General features: G+C 38.0%; 1 long non-coding RNA gene across 2 annotated transcripts in view; it reads right to left on the reverse strand.

The window, feature by feature from the left end:
• Positions 1-22,257, reverse strand: part of LOC106559947 — a 31,464-nt gene that overhangs the window by 3,764 nt on the left and 5,443 nt on the right. For both annotated transcript variants that reach the window (XR_005373255.1, XR_005373254.1), the window contains exon 2: positions 2,925-3,250. This is a non-coding gene — a long non-coding RNA (uncharacterized LOC106559947). The remainder of the gene's footprint in view (positions 1-2,924; positions 3,251-22,257) is intronic.

Genomic DNA, 22,257 nt, shown 5'->3' on the forward strand with positions numbered 1-22,257 from the left:
GTGATGGATTATATTCAGGACCCAAGATTTTTTTAGAAGATGACAGTACTGCCCATTGGAGATGGTTGTTGGCTTTATCTCATCCTTGCTAAACTTTGATATCTGGGAAACACCAGAGGATGAGTTGCCACATCAGTCACAATTAAGATTTTGAGATTGGAACCCTGTCATTCCTTAAGGTAAAAAAAAAAAAAAAAAAAAAAGTGACTGGGCAGCCTGGGTGGCTCAGCAGTTGAGTGTCTGCCTTCAGCCCAGGGCCTGATCCTGGAGCCTCGGGATCAAGTCCCACACGGGCTCCCTGCGAGGAGCCTGTGTCTCCCTCTGCCTGTGTCCCTGCCTCTCTCTCTCTCTCTCTGTCTCTCATGAATAAATAAATAAAATCTTACAAAAAAAAAAAAAAGGGACTGTAAAGAGTGTGATTCCTCATAACTACAAGCCCATAAATTTCTCTTAGGTTCAAGGCCTTAGAGATGTTCACAGAAATGGTGGCATCTTTCTGGCTTTAAATCTGCTCAATCTTTCTGGTTCTTGTTGCATATCCTAACCACCTTTCAAAGTCCTGGATTTTGGCTCCTGGAATGAAGTTCCATGCATTTCTGCATTCTGAAGCTCTCAACTTTCTGGTAATGACTACACCAGCAGTCCCAGATCCTGCTTACTTGCAAGATGGCAAATACCCAAGGACCAAGTGTCCACTGGTAACCAAAGGCTGAGAATTTGAATTAGGCCAATGGTGGTTGTACTGAACTCTTCTCTTTGGCCCCAATTTGGTCTGATTTTGTAAAGAATTGAATTTCTGTGGATTTGTGTAAAACTAATCAACCATTTGCTTTTATAAGGGGATTTTTAGGTGTCTTCAATCTAGCAGACTCATGATATTGAAAAGTTTTGGTATAATCTGTTCTGAAACATTACATTTTCACCTTAGCAACTTTAACTAAGGTGTTATCAATACAAGTTTTTTTTGGCTTTCTAGTGTTATATCAAGAGTCATGATGACTTATTATTGTTTATAAATGGTATACATATTTTTCCAACATATTTTTTCCCCCAACACTTTGGAAATTGTAGAAGTATACTTTTGAGTTAGGTCTAAAATTATGATTTTAATCTTAGAACCTAAAACCCAGCGAATGACTTCCAAAATGTAACAATTATAGCCAAAAAGCACTGAGATTAAGTTTTTTAATTTGACAAAGAGTCTAACAAGTAAATAATTTCAAATATAATAAATTCTTTACTAACATTAAAAAGAAATAAATGAAAATGCCATTCTATCCCAGATCTAAGAGAATATACTGAGTTGTTGAATACATGACTAGATATTCATGAAAAATGGAAAGTCATAGGGTTTTTATTTTTATATTTCAAAGTAAATAGCTTATTTTTTTAATGTTTCCACTTCTGACTTTTATAACTCTTAACTCATGACATATTTTATTACATCATTTTATAGTGCAAGTAACTGAGAAGTGTATTCTGAGACTATGAAAACTTTTAAACCGAGTTTTAATAGAGATCATAATTTACTTAGGGCTCTACAATCTCCCATAATGATCCATATTCTTTTATACTAGCCAAGTGCATATTGATCTTGCAAATTCAACTACATATACCAATTTGTTTATTAAGAATGGACTGGAAAGGATAGTGAGAAATTCCCTCTCTTTTTAATATCTACTTCTCCAGATTAAAAACAATAGTGCTGGAATAGCACATTAGTTACACACTTTGGAGGCTTTTGCATCTGAGAACTGGATGGCTGATATCAACAGCACTAATGTTAAACAAGCCCTCCTTCCATACAAATTAACTTCACACTGGTTTCACTTTATTGCTATTAAATCAAGATATTGAGAGTGGCTTTTAATGGTTACATCTGCTGCATATTTAGAATAATACTGATGTTGAAAGCAGTGCATTTCCTAGAGAAATACTTTTCACTGGGCAAGTGTGGGCATGGCCTCAAAGTCAATGCTAATATTATTCTTTCAAGTGTTTTTAACGAATATAAACATGACCTTTTATTGACTCATTTAAGACTCTTAGTGGACATCTTATAGTTCATATTACAATAACTGATCTTTAGGGATTCAAGTGGGCAATTACTCAGCTAAATAAAGGGATTGCTTTTCTAATCTACTCTGGTAATGTTTAGTTAACATGTTCAAAACAAAGCACAGGGAGACATTATTTCTTATTTCCTTTTTCTTAGGAGTCAGATGGGACTATCAATGAGCTCCTGCAGTGCCGTTACGACTGGGTTTTAGAAATGCATTATGTTAGAAATTCTATACAAATCTCAGAATTGTGAAGCAGAGAAGTTTGAGAAACGTTATTTTAATAATCCAATTGGCAGAGCAAATTTTTCAAGACATTGTGAGAAGGAACATATTTCCCCCATGATTTTAAGTTTATAATTAAAAGCTATGCTTCCTCTGTTCTACCAAAGAAGCATAAAATACTCAATTTGAGGACAAAACTACCATAGATATTCTTCATGCATATCCGAGAGACATATTCTCAGGACTGCAGGTATCAGTGCTGAATATAATTTTTTTAAATGAATATTCTGGAAATACATCATCACTCTCCCTGAAGATCCAGTATCAAATTAGAAATATGACTTGGGTGAAAGGCTAAAGAGCTTTGGATTATGAAGCTAGAGTAGCACCCAATAGGGGGGACTGGGTGGGGGTTGTGAATATTTTCTAACACCTGTTCAGAGGCACATACAATAAAATAAATTTCCTTAGGCAAACTCCAGACAGATGGTGATCGAGCTGAAACATCAAAGTAACAAGGGCACATGTATAGAAACCGCTTGATTCCTGAGACGGGTATTCATTCAGGGTTACTGTGGAAAATCTAGAAAGTGATTATTAGCGTATTCTTTCTCCGTAGTACAGGCTCAGGGAACCTACCTCTCATGTCCTCGGGGTGTGGGCCCCCCCCCCCTTCTCCTTTGAGATGTGCTCTCCTGGGAAACCTCATTCATGAGTGTGGTTCTTGTTTCGCTCTATGAAGGGATGACTCTCATGCCCCTTCCTCCAAGATTGAGTCCCTTTCTGAATTCCAGATGAGGCCTTTTCTCTGGTGACTCACAGCACTTCAGAGCCATGACTTTCCCAAGGGAGTTTCTTATCCCCTCCTACCTCTGTCGTTCCCTGGCACTCAGCTTTCAGCCCCTCCTGTAATCCTCAGTTCTGAGGGTAGCACAGCCATCTCCACAGTCACGTAAGTGGAAATCCTGAAAACAATGGGGAAAAAGTCCATACTCTGTAGAAGTTTTCTTTAAGTGATTTTTTCAGTAAATAATCAGGATTATTATAGTTATGTAAGGTGTTCAAAACTTGTGGACAGAGCAAGACTCATGATAATACACAAAGATTGACAAATATTAAATGAATGCACTCTAATCCCCACACAAAACCTGTTCTTGCAAGTCTTCACCCCAGTACAAACTCTGATGTTTGCCTCCCCGGGGCAAGGGCTGATGGGCACTTGACCTTTTTGGTTTGACAAAAAGCCATTAAACCAGACTTCTGCCTTCAGAGAGGATTTTCTAAATCCTTTTCTTTTTTAGCATTTCAAGAACCAAGCCTGGAGGGCTTGGCTGAAAACATTCTTCTATATTATAGGAAAGAAACAATTGAGTCTAAGGTTTTCTGTCCTATGTTGGAAAATCCTCACGGGGATTGAGGAAAAAAACAGAAGTGTGAGAGAGAGAGATAGGGAGTTCCACATACAGGGTTCAGACCTCAGAATATTCAGAGACTTAGGGTTCACATCTACACAGATAAATTTTCTCCCTTGAGGTTTCATCAGAGTGTGGTATAAGGCCTAAAATTAAGGCCCACTGTTATGTGTTCCTTGATACATGGGAAAATGGAGAGGGACTTGAATGGCTTAACCACACTTCCCCTCCCCACTCTGGGTAGAGTCCCTTAGCCCAAACACTTGTGTATCACAAGGACTCGGTTCACCTCCTACTTATACTCATTCCAGTTTCCTGGAAGCTCCTATATTATCCAAATAAGCCTCATCATTCCTCTGTGGGAAAGAGAGTACCTCACTCTCCTGATAATGCGAAGTCTGCCTCCCACAGGACCTGGTGCAGCCCCCCCGCCCCCCCCCCCCCCCCCCTTGGCCCTGTGTGATAGGTGATACTCTCTTCTCCATACTAGGAGTACATGGCACTACGAACTGTTGTCAGTCTCTTCCACCCCGCACTGGGTGTCTCCATAATCCTAGGAAGAGAATCCCTCCCTTCTCAACAGAATGAAGAGCTAGCAATTAAAACACAGAAGCATATTAATCCTATACCAGGTTCTCACATTGCTTCTAAAATTATTCGTAAAATATGTGTATTTGATCATATTTTTCCCTGGCTGAAACCACTGGGATGGTTGCTTGCTGATGTCTTTCAGTTGGATTCTTAGCAAAGCTCACAACATCTTCCATTTCCTGCCTCCATCTCTCTCTACATATTTCATGATATTTTGTTTCCTCTCTTTGCTTCAGCCACTCTGAGTTTTCTTTAATTTTTTGAGGACATACTAATTTTCTCCCCTTCCACGTCTCTGGATACAACCTTCCCTCTGCATCCCTATCATGAGCAAATCCACATGTACTTCTCATTCAGAAATCAGATGAATTATTAATGGTTTAAGAAAGTCTTACTTTGAAGCATCAGACTAAGTCAAGCTGCTCTGTTAAGCACTATCAAAACTTCTAAACCTCCTTTTATTTGATGTTATTTATTTTAGGGATATGTTCACCCCTTCAATCTCAAATTGTAAGACCAAAACGACAGGGCGGAGACTATGTCTGTCTTGTTCACAGCTGTATGCTCAATGTTTTGCCTACAGTAAGTTCTCAATATTTAATATGCATTGAATTATGACTGAAAGAATATATGATATCCTATAGAAGGGAAGAGAAATGATTGATGTTTTAGGAGCTTAGGAACAAGATCATCACGGACAAAAGCAAAGAACAACTAGGAAGCTGGCATCACAGGATTCAGAGCCAGAGCTACATTGAAATACTTCTCTACCCTTCTTAGCAAATCCAAATATTTTTAAATGATACTTTTTCTGCAATCTCAATTTCTTCTCTCTTCCTGATATTCTTACTGAGAACACGGCTTTTGCAAATATTCCTATTAACACGTCTCCTGGTTTTCTTTCTCTTCAAGCTCTTCCCCTTTCCCTTTTCCATCTCCCCGCCTCCAGCCGCCAGAAGCCATTTAATTAAACACCTCTCTACCCTAAGTTTACATATTTACTGGCCTTTATTGCAGCTTCTTTTCTGAGAGGTGAGGGAGGCCAATTCTTGGTTATCACATGTTGGTTTATTATTCATTATCCACTTGAAATACAATTAGCTAAAATATGTGTTTGCATTGAAAAGCAGAGATTTAAAAAACTTCAATTCCCCTTTGGTTACTTTTTTAATGTACTGTTATATCAATTTTAGAGTAGTATTGCTATGCATAATAGCAATACTAATATATATATATATTATATCTTAATTGTTATTCATCAAAGTTTTGAATATTATAATTTACAGGTATAATTCTTTTATTTTCACATACTTTAAAAATTAATAGGGCAAGAACTTTATTTTTTTTTTCATTTGTTTTTACTGAAGTTCGATTTGCCAACATATAGCATAACACCCAGTGCTCATCCCATCAAGTGCCTCCCTCAGTGCCTGTCGCCCAGTCACCCCGTACCCCCCACCTACCTCCCCTTCCACTACCCCTTGTTCATTTCCCAGAGTTAGGAGTCGCTCATGGTTTGTCCCCTCTTTAATTTTTCCCACTCAGTTACCCTCCTTTCCCCTATAATCCCTTTCACTATTTCTTATATTCCCCGTATGAGTGAAACCACATGATGATTATCCTTCTCCGATTGACTTACTTCACTCAGCATAATACCCTCCAGTTCCACCCACGTTGAAGCAAATGGTGGGATTCGTCCTTTCTGATGGCTGAGGAATATCCCATTGTATACATAGACCACATCTTCTCTCTCCATTCATCTGTCGATGAACACCGAGGCTCCTTTCACACTTTGGCTATTGTGGACATTGCTACTGTGAACATTAGCGGGGGGAGGGGGGGCAGATGTCCTGCCGTTTCACCGCATCTGTATCCTTGGGGTAAATCCCCAGCAGGGCAATTGCTGGGTCATAGGGCAGGTCTATTTTTAACTCTTTGAGGAACCTCCACGCAGTTTTCCAGAGTGACTGCACCAGTTCACATTCCCACCAACAGTGCAGAGGGTTCCCCTTTCTCCACATCCTCTCCAACATTTGTTGTTTCCTGTCTTGTTAATTTTCCCCATTCTCACTGGTGTGAGGTGGGATCTCATTGAGGTTTTGATTTGTGTTTCCCTGATGGCAAATGATGTGGAGCATTTTCACATGTGCTTGTTGGCCACCTCTATGTCTTCTTTGGTGAATGTCTGTTCATGTCTTCTGCCTATTTCATGCCTGAATTGTTTGTTTCTTGGATGTTGAGTTTAGTAAGTTCTTTATAGATCTTGGATACTAGCCCTTTATCTGATGTGTCATTTGCAAATATCTTCTCCCATTCTGTAGGTTGTCATTTAGTTTTGTTGACTGTTTCTTTTGCTGTGCAGAAGCTTTTTATCTTGATTAAGTCTCAATAGTTCATATTTGCTTTTGTTTCCCTTGCCTTCATAGATGTATCTTGCAAGAAGTTGCTGTGGCCAAGTTCAAACAGGGTGTTGTCTGTGTTCTCCTCTAAGATTTTGATCGATTCTTGTCTCACATTTAGATCTTTCACCCAGTTTGAGTTTATCTTTGTGTCTGGTGTAAGAGAATGGTCTAATTTCATTCTTCTGCATGTGGCTGTCCAATCTTCCCAGCACTATTTATTGAAGAGACTGTCCTTTTTCCAGTGGATAGTCTTTCCTGCTTTGTCAAATATTAGTTGACCATGGAGCTGAGGGCCCATTTCTGGGTTCTCTATTCTGTTCCATTGATCTCTGTGTCTGTTTTTTGTTTTTTTTTTTTAAGATTTTATTTATTTATTCATAGAGACAGAGAGAGAGAGAGAGAGGCAGAGACACAGGCAGAGGGAGAAGCAAGCACCATACAGAGAGCCTGATGTGGGACTCGATCCAGCGTCTCCAGGATCACGCCCTGGGCTGCAGGCAGTGCTAAACCGCTGCACCACCTGGGCCGCCCTCTGTGTCTGTTTCTGTGCCAGTACCACACTGTCTTGATGATCACAGCTTTGTAGTACAGCTTGAAATGCGGCATTGTGATGCTCCCGGCATTGATGTTTTTTCTCAATATTCCCCTGGCTATTTGCGATCTTTTCTGATTCCACACAAATCTTAAGATTATTTGTTCCAACTCTGTGAAGAAAGTCTGTGGTATATTGATAGGGATTGCATTGAACATGTACATTGCCCTGGGCAGCATTGACATTTTCAGAATATTTATTCTTCCAATCCATGAGCATGGAATGTTTTTCCATCTCCTCGTGTCTTACTCAATTTCTTTCAGAAGTGTTCTGTAGTTTTTAGGGTATAGATCTCTTTGGATAGGTTTATTCCCAGGTACTTTATGCTTTTGGGTGCAATTGTAAATGGGATTGATTCCTTTATTTCTCTTTATTCAATCTCATTGTTATTTATAGAAATGCCACTGATTTCTGGGCATTGATTTTGTATCCTGCCACTCTACCAAGTTGCTGTATGAGTTCTAGCAATCTTGGGGTGGAGCCTTTTGGGTTTTCTATATACAGTATCATGTCATCTGCAGGGCAAGAACTTTATAGCAATATTTTCACAATCCAGGATATATGACTTTCCAGATTACACATGTTACTAAAAAGAATGTTTGCACTTTCTAATTAAGATATAGGGGGAAAAAACTTTGAGTGCAATACAAGCCCATACATACACAAACACACCAAGGCTCTCCTGTTGATTAAATAGATAATAATAATTCTCTATCTTATAATAAATTCCCAAATTGAGATTAATATTATATATCCAAATCTTGCTAAAAAGAATCTTATGCTTAATGGAAATCTGTGGTGATATTCATATTTTTGCATGTACTATGAAGGAAATTTAACTGATATCATCTGTTTGCTCATCAAGACCTGCCAAGTTATCTTCTTTCTTTGAGTAAACTGAAAACAAATGATTAGGGATCTGATGCCATACCATGCAAGACTCCTTTTTTGTGCATGTACTGTTTATTCCTTCAGATCCATAAGTTTCTACAAACTGTGTCCCACATACATAAATGCATTCTGAAAGGAAGGGGAATTTTTAAAATCCAGAGTATCTACGTGCATTCCATGCTGAAAAATCACTGTTAGTACAATGTGTATGTGTTTTAAAACAGTTGGACACTTAAAAAAGTCTTGGCTTTTAAGATAATTACTATATGTAGAGCCATTTCCATCTAGGGTTGAATATGTGAAACAATCAGCATTGTATTTTTAATTTGTCAATAACACATTGTTCAGAAAATAAAGAATATAATGTTTACTGAAGAGTCAATTTTTTTTGGAGAGAGGGAGACATAAAGGGTTTTTAACTGGGAACTTTGCATGTAAAGATTGTGGTTTTTTTTTCTTTATCGTAAGTGTACTCTTTAATCTCCACTCTCTATTTTCCTCCATCCTTCACACACCTCCCCTTTGGTAATCATCAGTTTGTTCTCTATAGTTAAGATCAGCTTTTTGGTTTGCCTTTCTTTTTTCCCCCTTTGCTTGTTTTTTCTTCCTTTAAGTCCACATATGAGTGAGATCATATATTTGTCTTTCTCCAGCTGACTTATTTCACTTAGCATTATACTCTCTATCTCCATCCATGTTGTTGCAAATAGCAAGGTTTCATTCTTTTTTATGGCTAAAAAATATTCCATCATCATATATATATATATATATATATATATATATATATATATACACACACACACATATCTTTATTCACTATCAATAGACACTTGGGTTGCAACAAAATCATTAATGAAAGAGGGGAAAAAAAGCCAATACCACAGAAATACAAACAATTATAACAGAGTATGATAAAGACCTATATGTCAACAAATTGGACAATTGAGAAGAAATAGAAAAATCCCTAGAAATGTATAACCCATCAAAAATGAAGCAGGAAGACATAGAAAATTTGAACAAACCTATCACCAGCAATGAAATTCAATCAGTAATCAAAAAACTCCTGAAAAACAAAAGTTTGGGACCAGAGAGCTTCACAGGTGAATTCTACTGAATATTTGAAGAAGAGTTAATATGCATTCTTTTCTCAAACTATTCCAAAAAATACAAGAGGATGGAAAACTTTTGAATTCATTCCATGAGGCTAGTATCACCCTGGTACCTAAACCAGATAAGGACACCACAAAAAAAAAAGAAATATACAGGCCAGTATCTCTTATGAATATAGATGCAAAAATCCTCAACAAAATATTAGCAAAGTGTATGCAACAATATATTATTTTTTTTTAACAATATATTTTTAAAAAATCATACACATGACCAAGTGAGATTTATTCCCAGGACGATGGGTGGTTTAAGATTCATAAAAAAATCACTGTAATACATAATATCGATAAGAGACAGGATAAAAACTATATGATCATTTTAAAAGATGTAGAAAAAAGCACCTGACAAAGTACAACATCCATTCATGATAAAAACCCTCAGAGTGGGAAGTATCAGAAAGGGAGACAGAACATGAAAGACTCCTAACTCTGGGAAACGAACTAGAGATGGTGGAAGGGGAGGTGGGCGGGGGGTGGGGGTGACTGGGTGACGAGCACTGAGGTGGGCACTTGACGGGATGAGCACTGGGTATTATTCTATATGTTGGCAAATTTAACACCAATAAAAAATAAATTTATAAAAAAAAGAAGATAAAAAAACCCCTCTGGAAAAAAAAAAAAAAACAACCCTCTGCAACATAGGTCTGGAGGGAAAATACCTCAACATGAAAAAGGCCTTACATGAAAAACCCACAGCCAACATCATATTCAATGGGGAAAACTGAGAGCTTTACTTTAAGATCAGGAACAAGACATAGATGTCCACTCTTATCACTTGTATTCACACAGTACTGGAAGTCCTAACCACAGGAGTTAGACAATATAAGAAATGAGAGGCATCCAAATTGGTAAAGAAGTAAAACTCACTATTTGCAGATAACACACTATATATCGAAAATTCTAAAGACTCTACCAAAAAACTACCAGAACTTATCAACAAATTCAGTAAAGTTGTACAATAAAAAATCAATGTACAGAAATCTGTTGAATTCCTATATACTAATAATGAAGCAGCAGAAAGGGAAATTAAGAAAACAATCCCATTTACAATTGCACCAAAACCAATAAAATATCTAGGAATAAATGTAACCAAAAAGGTAAAAGACCTGTACTCTGAAAACTGCAAAATACTGTTGAAAGAAATTTAAGATGATGCAAAGAAATGAAAAGGTATACCATATTTATGGGTTGAAAGAACAAATATTCTTTAAATGTCTACACTACCAAAAGAAAGCTACAAATTTAATGCAATTCCCATCAAAATAACAACAGCATTTTTCAAAGAACTAGAATAATCCTAAAATTTGTATGGAGCCACACACACACACACACACACACACACACACACACACAAACTCAAATAGCCAAAGCAATCTTTAAAAAGAAAAACAAAACAGAACTCGAATTTCAAGAGTTCAAGTTATATTACAAAGCAGTAGAAATTAAAATAGTATGGTACTGGCATAAAAACAGACACAAGGATCAATGGAATAGAATAGGAAACTCAGAAATAAACCCACAATTATATAGTCAATTAATCTTTGACAAAAGAGGAATGAATATAAAATGGGAAAAACAGTTTCTTAAATAGTATTTGGAAAATTGAGCAGTCACATGCAAAAGAATGAAACTAGACTACTTTCTTAAACCAAGATTTCATTCTTTTTTATGGCTGCCCATAAAAAATAAAATTTTGTGTATTTTTTATACATAAAAATAAACTCAAAATGGATTAAAGACCTAAATGTTAGACCTGAAACCATAAAAATCCTCACAGAGAGCACAGGTAGTAATCTCTCTGAGTTGGGCCATAGCAACATTTTTCTAGATAGGTCTCCTGAAGCAAGGGAAATAAAAGCAAAAATAAACTATCAGTACTACCTCAAAATGCATAGCTTCTGCATGGAAAAGGAAACAATCAACAAAACTAAAAGGCAACGTGTGGAATGGGAGAAGATATTTGCAAATTGTATATCTGATAATAGGTGAGTATCCAAAACATATAACGAATTAATACAACTCAACACTCAGAAAAACGAATAATCCAATTCAAAAATGAGCAGAAGACCTAATCGGACATTTCTCCAAAGAGAACATCTAGGTGGCCAACAGGCACACGAAAATATGTTCAACGTCTCTCATTTGCAGGGAACTGCAAATCCAAATTACAATGACCTATCACCTCACACCTGACAAAATAGCTAAAATCAAAAACACAAGAAACAAGTGCTGGTAAGGATGTGGAGAAAGGGGAACCCTCTGCACTGTTGGTGGGAATGCGAACTGGAGCAGCCACCCCGGAAAACTGTATGGAGTTTCCTCAAAAAATTAAAAATAGAACCGCCGTATGATCCAGGAATGTCACTACTGGGTATTTACCCTTGAAATTCAGAAACACTAATTCCAAGGTATACATGCACTCCAATGTTTATTGTGGCATGATTTACAGTCCTCCAATATGAGGAGTCAAATATAAAATCAGTGTAAGTGTACTTACAGTCGGAGCTCCTGCCCTGCCTTTGGTAAGTTCCACTGTGGCCTTTGTCCACTTAATCCTAGTATGCTAGTTGTTTTAGTACCTGTCTGATTCTTTTTTGTGAGCAAGATGCTTACTATATTCATATTTATACGTCTATATTATGTAATGCTATCCTCAGTACACATAAGCTTATCAGTAATTATTTGTATTGAACCTGGTTTATGGATATTACAAATTGAAGCTGTGGAATTCCCAATTTTCTGCTTCTCATACTGTGAGTGAAATAGAATGAGACTCTCCCATTCATCTCCCTCATTAAAGGAATTAGCGACTCTTGTACCCAAAGGAGAATACCTGTTCCACAAAGTGGTGTTTGAGGTTACCTTGAAAATGGGAAACCAAATATTTTTGAGGACTTTACCTTATTTTTAACAAAGGGCTGAATGTAGAAGGCTGTTCATTAGCATACTTCCCAGAGAGTGTACATGGTGCAATGTCCTTGTTGGGTGATTAGTATTAAAATATATTATGAACTATGTCATTTTAGAAATCAAACTGATAGGTTAGTCAGACTCTTAAAATTATTTTATGTGGTTCATTTTAATATTAGTAGAAAAAATGGTTTACTTTTTAAAGACTTATTTATTTATTTATTTTAGACAGAGAGAGAGAGGGGGGTGGCGAGCAGGGTGGGAGGGGCAGAGGAGGAGAGGGGATCTCAAGCAGACTCTCTGCTGAGGACAGAGTGCTCCTTTGAGGCTTGCTGGGGGGCTCTATATCATGACCCCTGAGATCATGACCTGAGCTGAAATCAATAGCCAGCTGCTTAGCTGAGATACAGAAGAAATAGTTTTAATGAAGACTACATGCTTGTATTTAAAGAGTTTTCATTTATTGCTAAAAGCTTATCAATTTTATAAATGTTTTTAACATGTTATAGAAACTTTTAACATCTTTTTAATCTTAAAGTTCACATTATTATCATTTACAGGAAACCAATACTTTCAGTCCTTAAATTTTATATCTAGTGCTTTTAAAAACTATATAATTACTCTTACTACTCCTAACTTCTAATTTTTACCAAATACATTTAAATTATATTCAAATTGGGTCATTAAGTAAATCAAGATTTCGATGGATGAAACTGAAAGATATAAGGATACTAAATAAGTGGCATATTTGGTTGTGACAATAAATATTTGCGATATTATTGCTAAGGCATAAAGAATGTCATGAGAGCCCCCCCCCCCCCCAAAAGCTGACAAGAATGATTTATGACTCTCAGAGGAAAATGCTCCTGAAAATAGTAATTCTGTTCTGGAAAGAAAAAAATGGAAGGTTTTTTTCCTGTCTTTTTCATTGCTTTCTTTTCCCCTTTTTAAGAAGTAGCTAGAAAATAGTAAGTTTAAGAGAAGAAGCTAATTTAGGAAGAAGAAAGGCTGTTAGGCTGAAACATTTTGAATTGCCATCAAAAGTTTTCTAATTTACATTCTTTTTCCTTATTTGGTGACCCTCAGATTTAGCTTTTAGAGCAAAATCTGGCAAAGACGGGAAAGTAGTAAGCGGAATTTACTACAAAACCCCTTTAAAAGTTAACAGAATGTGTCTCTTTTTATAAGTAGCAGTATTATTTGATCTCACAGAGCATCTCCTGTGGGTCCTCCGGAGTGTGTTCCCTCCTTCCTTTCTTTCCCGCCCCCGCCCCCCTGTGCCCACGAGGTCTCTAACACCCGAGGGTCCGCAGCGCCTGGCGCCGAGAGGCTGTCCCCATCGACCGCGGGGGCTGCAGGGACCCATCAGCGCCGGCTCCTGAGGACGCGGGACATTAATTCCACTGTCTTGTGCCGTGAGGCTGGGAGAGCTAAGTGGGGGGAAAAAGTTTCAGATTTCTCCTTCTTTCTTAACCTGCCTTCAGCCCTCAGGGAAGAACAGTAGCCAGGGCGGGGCCGGGCGTGAGGCCCTTTGCTGGGGGTGCAGGCGGAGCCTCTGGCCTGCACGTCCTAGGGGCCCCGCATGGGTTTGTGCGAGCCGAACCCCAGCGCACCCCAACATAATCCTTCTGAGGAAGGCTGTGGTCTCAGACACCTGGGATGCTTCTTAGGCCTGCCACGCCGAGACTCCCAGCTACAGGCAGCTGACCCTCTGCAGCTGAAGGAACCGGGTGTCTAGATACGATATAAATAACCATAGATTTAACGAGAGTCTTCCTACCTCTGGCTCATATTTAAGCAAATACACAAATAGAACAAATCTTCAGAAAGAGGAAATGCAAGATAGCTTTATACAGCTCCACAACGGAATGTACCGGCGGAGAAATTGCCGCCTGGCAGAGGCATCTTTCAAAGTGTATTGGAAGCAGAAAACCCCAGATCTACCCAAGCAAATGCAGAGATCACTAAATCAGTAAAAGTCCAGGTGAGGGAACACACAAATGAAGTCTGAACTGTGACTGTGTGTGTCCTGGGTGGGAGGGTGCGTGTGGCAGGGAAGAGCGGAGATTTACAGTTTGCTTTAAATGCCCCAGTAGAAAATAAGTGGCTATTACATTTACAAAGTGAAGGGAACCATGTAGACAGACACTCCGCAGTGAAGACAATTATTTTCTTTACATCCATCTAGCTAAGTGTTCTGAATGTTCCTGAATGGGGAAGTTTCCGACAGAATGACTATATACTTTTTTCTATTTTGCTTTACCTCTCTCTCTGCATGAGAGTACTACCAAATACTGTCCTACGAACAAAATTATTACTAGTGTGTGTACACGTGTAATCTTAGTATTTATAAAGTTCTGGTTAAAGAACACCTGTTCATATATTTTTACCTAGTGATAGGTTTTAATCATAATTTTTATGCACTAGGGAGCCGGAACGGGTAAATAAGACCATTTCCATGTTCTACACTAAATCACTACACTACACAACTGCTGTATACTCATTTTTTTCTTCTAATGGTGCCAAGTCCTGGATGGGGAAGGATATCTATGAAAATAAAGCACACATCACATTAACGGTATTGTCACCTGTATCACCAAAAACATATAGAATTCCCTACCCCCTCTCTTAGAATGCTGGATACTGGTTCCCAGAAGATCTTTTGTCTGCTAAGAAGAAACACACATGGTATTTACAGTAAATATGCTTTCATGTGTGTGGGACCATATGAGGCGAAGTTGAGAGGATTCAAGCTTGGAGAAGCTGACACAAAGAGAAGTTGTTTTGCGTGAGAAATAGAGCGATGTGTAGAGGTGATTAGTGGGGGGATGTGATTCTGGACCCAGAAGGCTAGTGCCAGGGGGCCTGTTGAGGGCAGAGGGCAAGAGAGTAGAGAAAGGCTCCAAGTGAAGAGCCCAGAAAGAGAAGTGGAGGAAACGTTTGCAGCAGACAAAATCACATGCATGTGTGTACATGATGCCATGATGGGTGTGATACGCATGTTTCCCTCTAGGCCCGGACAGTTATGATAATAATCGCTAATGTTTATGCAGCACTGATTGTGTGCCAGCGGCTGTCCGAACACTTCACAAATATTTAATCATTTTCGTCATTAGTCATGGATTGCATTGAAACTATTTAGTGAATAAATGATTTCCCTTATACAAATAAGGGAGCGGAGGACAAAGCGGTGACATGATGTGCCCTACCTCACTCAACGGGTGGTACAGCCAGGATCCCACCCAGGTTCTGGAAATGGGGGTCCTCACCTGTCTTTTTGTACTGGTTTTCGTTGGGGAAAAGAAGAAAACTGCTCTATGGCCTGCTACAAGGTTGGTATGTGATGGAGCTGAGAGGCTGTTTGCCCAGCCCACCCATATCTTGGCGTCAAGAACACAATAATATGATGGAAAGATTTATAGATGAGCTCTCTGTGTTTTACTTGTTTAAGAAGCTTTATTCTGTGCCAAATGACTTGATGTAACCTTACAAACAATCAAAGCGTTGTTTCTCCTTAACAGCTCTAAACTTGCTTCTGGTTCTAGTATACTATGTCTTTGGAAAAACTCCTGGGTACCTGCAACATGCATGTTTCCAGGCAGGCACAGTTTTTATTCTTTTAATTTTTAAAAATTTATTTTATTTTATTTTATTTTATTTTATTTTAGGCAGACACAATTTTTAGAGACAGTTGACTTTAACGTAAAGTTAGAGGCTGACCTTTTTAACTGTGTTCCTTTTTCATTAAATAAGCTCAGAATGGATTATAAATGTAGTGGGAACTAACAGCTTTTATTACAGATGAATGGTTACAATGCTTATTTATAATCTGTGGCTTTATTGACATTAATCCTCATGATAGGTAAGAAATTTGAGATTATTTGCTTCTTTTATTAAACCATAATTAGCTCTCTGAGTTTAGTCCACAAATACGTGCTGCGATATACTTTCTTTCTTTTCCTACAGGTAATAAAAATAAATTAATTATATTCAGTTCCTTGTAATCATCTCTCTCACAAATAAATGTCAGATCTTCAAGGTTAAGCTCACAGATACTTATTCCGGAAAATTTCTCTCTTAAAAAAAATAAAGGTACACAATAGGATTTTATGAGTAGATATGAAACAGTAAGGGTTAAGATTCCTGAAACTCTTTTTGTAGGATTTTGTTTCTTTTTATCACTCTTTCTTCATCTCCCCCTTTTTCTATTAATTACCTGGCTAAATATGATATGATTCAGAAAAGTGAAGTTTTCCATGATCATTCTCTTGGGAGACAGACTCTTTCAGTACCAATCTGAGGGTCAGTGTCAATCAAGACCAACCCACACAAGAGGTGGAAATCAGAAGGAACATCGTTTTATAAGAAGCTGACCTCTGAATGGAGCCTATGTAGTTGGATGGCAGATGTTGTGAGTAAATCACTGGGATGTCTACCATCAGTCACCTGAGTAGTTTTCAGTTCCCACGGAATGGCCATAAATTAGTAGAGGTGCTGAAAAGTCTGTCGACAATGTCGCATGCCTGGGGTACCAGGCTTTCATCTTTTCTTACATAAACAAAGTAAGGATCAATCTTAAAATGATTAATGGGTTAAAGGGACCACTTTATTTCTTAACTTGGAAGATGAATGGAGACTACCTTTATTAAAACTTTAAAACCACAAGCTCCTATGTTCCATAACAATTTGTTAAATATCCATCTCTTCATTCAAAATAATACTTAAATAACAAGAGCTAGAGAACGGAATATTCTTTTAAAAGTCAGATTAGTTGCTCAAACAAAATACAAGTGATTTAGAAAACAATATATGCCCACAAATTTAAGCTCTACTTACAAATACAATGACACTCCAGGTTTACCGGTGTCATCTAATTCTTATTTAACACTCCAAGGGTTTCCAGGCTTTAGGTGCATTTCCATTATCTCACAGAAAAAGAAAAAAAAAGACATCCTTTCACCTTCTTATGACTATTAGGAGGTTATTTTCAATTTTTATAGTTCAAGACACACCAGTCCTGCTATCCATATAAATAAAGTTAATGCACTGCAGTTGTAAAATACCTCTGATAGTTGGAATTTGGTTCCTAAGAGATTAGCTAAATACTAAATTTCAGACTTTGTTTATCAGAAGTTGCTGCTGCTTCATCCCCGCTGTCCTTGTCCCCCGCCCCAAACCCCTAGATTTGTTCTGCTGGGATTAGCCTCAAAGGCCCAATAATAACTCTAAATTACAGGCCGAGGAACAGAAAATGGTTTCAGCCATCACATTCACTTAATACTGGCCTTGCTTCTGTTCAGTGTTCCGCTGCTCTCAAAGGCTAACAACGAGCCCTAACAACGAGCAATTCCTCACAGAGCCAGAAGGAAAGTTCTGCTCTTTGGTTAACAAAATTCTATTTAATTTTGTTGTTCTAGTTTCTGTACTGTGATCTGCTTGGCAATGACCTTCCTTTCAACTCCCCATAACACTTTACTTGGGTCTCTCCTACAGTACTTATCTTATTTGGCCTTGTATTGCAATTATATTTTTACTTACTTTATTGGATCATTAAGTATTATAATCATAGAGGGAAAGAAGCTGATTTCTTTTTCTGTACCCATTCCATAGCATGAATTAAATGTTTGTGACTTTTCAACTGGCTTTTGTTTTGGTGGATGAGCCCAATTTGGCAAATTTCAGTTTGAGTAATTTTTTTAAAGGGGTATTCTAAATAGATAGTTTCTTTTTCTTTTTTTCCCTGCATATGATAATTTGATTCTTGGATTCCAAGCCTGATGTTTTGAAAAAACAGCATGGTCCAAATCCATCCTAAGGTTTATATTCTATTACATTCTGTTCCTAAACGCAGGAGTCATCTCATATCACATTGTTCCTATTTTAAGGTTGTTCAAATGTTCATCCTAACAGTTTTGCAATAGCCATGGTTATGTGTCATTGGACATAGCAAGGAAGTACTGTAGGCTCAAGAGGGCAGCAGAATCCTGACGCCTTACAGATCAGGAATGAGTAGCTCCTGAGTCATGAGAGGAGAACAGGTGCAGAATTAGCCCCAGAGAGGTATCTTGGTCTTATAGAAAGCTAAGAGAGTTCTTGGGGTCTAATTTGTCTCCCACTTACTAAATAAAGGATAGCAAGATTAAGCATGCCCTCTTGCTCATCTGTGAAATGCAGACAGTCATGCATACCTCACAAAGTTGCTGTTAGGGATTAAATCAGAAAATATTCATTTAACCCATTTACTGAGGTTCTATCAAATGGCATTCTCTGGTCAGAACAGGTCTGGACCACTGTGATAAACTATAGGTTAAATCTGTAGTCAACTGGCACTGGTCCAGAGGGCTAAGTAGAGGAAGGCAACCATAATAAAGGAGGTATAAATTGGAGAACTGGAAATGTTAATCTTAGTAAAATAAATTGTTTAAAGAGGAGGTAATAACTATCATTTGGCTACTTTCCAATTTTGGTAGATATGTGTTCATTCTGAAAGAAAAAAACAACTTAGTAATAATGGGCATCTCCACATAAAGCTTCAGAAGTAGGACTGGGGGCAGCCCTGGTGGCTCAGCAGTTTAGCGCCGCCTTCACCCCAGGGTGTGATCCTGGAGACCCGGGATCAAGTCCCACGTAGGGATCCCTGCATGGAGCCTGCTTCTCCCTCTGCCTCTCTCTCTCTCTCTGTGTCTTTCGTGAATAAATAAATAAAAAATATATATTAAAAAAGAAGTAGGGCTGGATGTCTATCTGTTATTGATATTGCAGAAAGAGGATGTTGGAAAGTGAGTCCTAAAATGTCCCACAAATAGAATTTTCTGTGATCGTGCTTCCCTACTCTGTAGGACTTTCTAATACCAAAATCCAATTGTCCTGACCACAAGTAGGTATCCAACAATTCAATTCAATTCTGACACAAACTGCCTGGATTCATTGCAGAGCTCACAGGTTGAAGGCTCTGTTCCACAAGACTGCCTCCCCTTCACACATCTTAGGCCTTCTGCACTTCTGATCAACTAGCTATAAATTGCTATTTCCATGACTTCCTGATAAATTAAATACTTTGTTAGAATGGCTCTTGGAATTCAGGAAGGCGTTTTATTATAGTGGATACAACTCAGAAACAACCAAATGGAGTGGATGCATAGCATGCCATCCTATTGGCACCCCTGTGTGTTCACCAACCCAGAAGCTTGCCAAGCCCTGTTAGGGGTTTTAGTGATGTTTCAGCACGTAGGCATGAATGATTATTAACTCAATCTCCAGACCCCTTCCTTTCCCAGAAGCTGGGAGGATGGGGCTGAAAGATGCAGGCTTCTTCTTCTTCTTTTTTTTTTTTTTTTTGTATTTTTTTTTATTGGAGTTCGATTTGCCAACATATAGCATAACACCCAGTGCTCATTCCGTCAGCTGCCCCCCTCAGTGCCCGTCACCCAGTTACCCCATCCCCCCACCCACCTCCCCTTCCACTACCCCTTGTTCGTTTCCCAGAGTTAGGAGTCTCTCATGTTCTGTCTCCCTCATTGATATTTCCCACTCATTTTCTCACCTGAACCCCAATGTTTATAGCAGCAATGTCCACAATAGCCAAACTCGGTGTCCATTGACAGATGAATGGATAAAGAAGATGTGGTCCATATATACAATGGAATATTTCTCAGTCATCAGAAATGACAAATACCTACCATTTGCTTCGACGTGGGTGGAACTGGAGGGTATTATGCTGAGTGAAGTAAGTCCATCGGAGAAGGACAAACAGTATATGGTGTCATTCATTTGGGGAATATAAAAAATAGTGAAGGGGAATAAAGGGGAAAGAAGATGAAGGCTTCTAATCGAAGTTTGATCTTTCTGATGATTAGTCCCCATCTTGAAGCTGTCTAGGGGCCTGCCAAAAGTTTTCCCATTAGAACAAAAAATGTTTCCAACACTCGGGAAATTTCACGGTAATATTTAGGGGCTCTGTGTCAGGAACTGCCATATCTGTACACATACATACACACTTTTTGTTTTGTTTTGTTTGTTTTGGGTTTTATTTTTTTGGTGTTGTGGAAAAATATTTAATGACTTTGAAAGTTACTTACAATATTTAGTTGTAAAAATATATAGTTTTCAAAATATGGTCTTCCAAAATTTATACCAAAATGTGTGTATAATGTATTTTTGCCTAGGGAAATTAATAGGTTATAACCCAGTGAGTTAACAGATAATCATACGAGATGGGACTCACTCCAAAAGCATACATGTTGTTACAACAGGTCTAATGTTACATATGTCACTGACTCTTACCTTGAATTACAGAAAATAAGAACACCTAGTTGGATTCATCAATAAAGAGACAAATAACCAGAAAATTCTTGACTGTAACTATAAAGGCAAATGTGGATGACTCCATTTTCTTAAATGACTACAACAATATTTCTCATTTAATCTGATCTTACAACTTTGACACTCCTTCCTTGAAGAGTTGGGTTTATGTTCCCTTCTTGCAAACCTGATGGGAATTTTATGATTGCTCCTACCAAGAGTCAGGGGAAATGATACTATGTGACTTTTGGGGTTAGGTCATAAAAATACAGTTTCTACCTGGCTTGCTCTTTTTGGCATGCTTACTCTTGACAGGCCAGCCACCACAGTGTGAGGAAGCTCAAATTAGCTTTTGTGGAGAGACCTATATAGAGAGGAACTGAGTCTTTCAGTGGACAGCTAGCAGCCACAAATTGGCAGATAATTTTAGCTCCTAGCCTTTAAGACTTCCATTTTAGGCTTTGGACATTTCTCAGTACAGAGGAGTCATGCCTGTTATACCTTGAATGAATCCCTGATCCATAAGTCAATGGGTATAATAAATGGTTATTTTAGACCACTAAACTTTGGGGTAATTTGTTACCTAGCCATATGTATTAACTAGGGATCTCAAGAGAAATAGACTAATAGAATTTGATAGATAGAATAGGGCTATGAGATTATTGTAGGAGTGGACACATGTGCTTATGAAGGCTAAGAAGTCCCACAGTCTGCAAGACTGAGATCCAGGAAAGCTAGTGATGTAGTTCAGTCTAAATCTGAAGAACCGAGAACCAGGTGGGGACTTGTATAAGTTCCAGAGTATAAAGGCCCAGGAACTGGGAGCTCTGATGGCAGAGGGAAGAAGATAGGTAACCCATCTCAAGAAGAGAAAGAATTAACCCTTCTTCCACTTTTTGTTCTATTCAGGCCAAGGGATTAGACAATGCTTGCCCACATTGGTGAAGGCAATCTTCTTTACTCAGCCTACTAATTAAAGTACTAATTTCTTTCAGAAACACTCTCACAGACATACCCAGAAATAATGTTTGACCAGATAGCTGGTCATTCTTTAGCCCTGTTAACACATAAAATAAGCTTTCATAAATTCAACCCTTAACAACCTGACACCTATACACATCTCCTTAAATAGTATTTAATCTCCAATTAAAGACAATAACAAGGTCTTAATTCAACCTAGCATGATACAGTTATCATATATATAACCAAAAATGCACTAACCCTACCCTAGAAGAGGAAGTAAAGCCCCTGAATGATGTTTGCTGTTCTCCTGATATCTGATAACTTGAAATCTATGATGTAAAGTTAGCAATACTTAAATACTGATACAAAGTCAATATGTTTTATATTTTGTAGTATATAAAGGAATGAGAGAGAAAAGAAAACACATTTATTTACCATGTATATACATATACATTCACAAATATATTCACAACAAACTAAGGAGGAAATACTCAAGACAATTATAGTACTCCTTTTTACAACTCGTCAGCTGGTATTTATAACTAACTTCTGCTACTATCCATATGTATTCCTTTTGCCTTCAGCAAGTACTTCAGCTTGTTTTGATTTTTTATTTGAAGAGATGACCTAAATCTTCATTCTTAAAGGATCTGGACCATTGATAATCTTTCCTGGATTGGTTGTTTCCAGTGACCTTCATCATAAGGCATGGTAAAACGAAAATATACTCTCAAGGATCTGTAT

This window comes from Canis lupus, chromosome 18, assembly GCF_011100685.1.
Source record: "Canis lupus familiaris isolate Mischka breed German Shepherd chromosome 18, alternate assembly UU_Cfam_GSD_1.0, whole genome shotgun sequence".
Lineage (NCBI taxonomy): Eukaryota > Metazoa > Chordata > Mammalia > Carnivora > Canidae > Canis > Canis lupus.